Source organism: Manacus candei, unplaced genomic scaffold (assembly GCF_025592945.1).
Source record: "Manacus candei isolate 608988 ecotype Guabito, Panama unplaced genomic scaffold, ASM2559294v1 h1tg000314l, whole genome shotgun sequence".
Classification (NCBI taxonomy): domain Eukaryota; kingdom Metazoa; phylum Chordata; class Aves; order Passeriformes; family Pipridae; genus Manacus; species Manacus candei.
This window is the reverse complement of record NW_026138362.1, coordinates 47,501-49,192: the sequence shown is the minus strand read 5'-3', so window position 1 is coordinate 49,192 and position 1,692 is coordinate 47,501.

Sequence of the window (1,692 nt, the reverse complement as noted above, 5' to 3'; positions counted from 1 at the left end):
GGGGTGCAGTCAGTATCTATGGGGTGGGGTCTATGGGGTGCAGTCAGTATCTATGGGGTCAGTGTCTATGGGGTGCAGTCAGTATCTATGGGGTGGGGTCTGTGGGGTGCAGTCAGTATCTATGGGGTGGGGTCTGTAGGGTGCAGTCAGTATCTATGGGGTGGGGTCTATGGGGTGCAGTCAGTATCTATGGGGTGGGGTCTGTAGGGTGCAGTCAGTATCTATGGGGTGGGGTCTGTAGGGTGCAGTCAGTATCTATGGGGTGGGGTCTGTGGGGTGCAGTCAGTATCTATGGGGTGGGGTCTATGGGGTGCAGTCAGTATCTATGGGGTCAGTGTCTATGGGGTGCAGTCAGTATCTATGGGGTGGAGTTAATAGGGTGCAGTCAGTATCTATGGGGTGGGGTCTATAGGGTGCAGTCAGTATCTATGGGGTGGGGTCAGTGTCTATAGGGTGCAGTCAGTATCTATGGGGTGGGGTCTATGGGGTGCAGTCAGTATCTATGGGGTGGGGTCTGTGGGGTGCAGTCAGTATCTATGGGGTGGGGTCTGTAGGGTGGGGTCAGTATCTATGGGGTGGGGTTTATGGGGTGCAGTCAGTGTCTATAGGGCACAGTCAGTATCTATGGGGTGGGGACTGTAGGGTGCAGTCAGTATCTATGGGGTGGGGTCTGTAGGGTGCAGTCAGTATCTATGGGGTGGGGTCTGTAGGGCACAGTCAGTATCTATGGGGTGGGGTCTGTAGGGTGCAGTCAGTATCTATGGGGTGGGGACTGTAGGGTGCAGTCAGTGTCTATGGGGTGCAGTCAGTATCTATGGGGTGGGGTCTGTAGGGTGCAGTCAGTATCTATGGGGTGGGGTCTATGGGGTGCAGTCAGTATCTATGGGGTGGGGTCTATGGGGTGCAGTCAGTATCTATGGGGTGGGGACTGTAGGGTGCAGTCAGTGTCTATGGGGTGCAGTCGGTATCTATGGGGTGGGGTCTGTGGGGTGCAGTCAGTATCTATGGGGTGGGGTCTGTGGGGTGCAGTCAGTATCTATGGGGTGGGGTCTGTAGGGTGCAGTCAGTATCTATGGGGTGGGGTCTATGGGGTGCAGTCAGTATCTATGGGGTGGGGTCTATGGGGTGCAGTCAGTATCTATGGGGTGGGGTCTATGGGGTGCAGTCAGTATCTATGGGGTGGGGTCTGTAGGGTGCAGTCAGTATCTATGGGGTGGGGTCTATGGGGTGCAGTCAGTATCTATGGGGTGGGGTCTGTAGGGTGCAGTCAGTATCTATGGGGTGGGGTCTATGGGGTGCAGTCAGTATCTATGGGGTGGGGTCTATGGGGTGCAGTCAGTATCTATGGGGTGGGGACTGTAGGGTGCAGTCAGTATCTATGGGGTGGGGTCTATGGGGTGCAGTCAGTATCTATGGGGTGGGGTCTATGGGGTGCAGTCAGTATCTATGGGGTGGGGTCTGTAGGGTGCAGTCAGTATCTATGGGGTGGGGTCTATGGGGTGCAGTCAGTATCTATGGGGTGGGGTCTGTAGGGTGCAGTCAGTATCTATGGGGTGGGGTCTATGGGGTGCAGTCAGTATCTATGGGGTGGGGACTGTAGGGTGCAGTCAGTGTCTATGGGGTGCAGTCAGTATCTATGGGGTGGGGTCTATAGGGTGCAGTCAGTGTCTATGGGGTGGGGTCTGTAGGGTG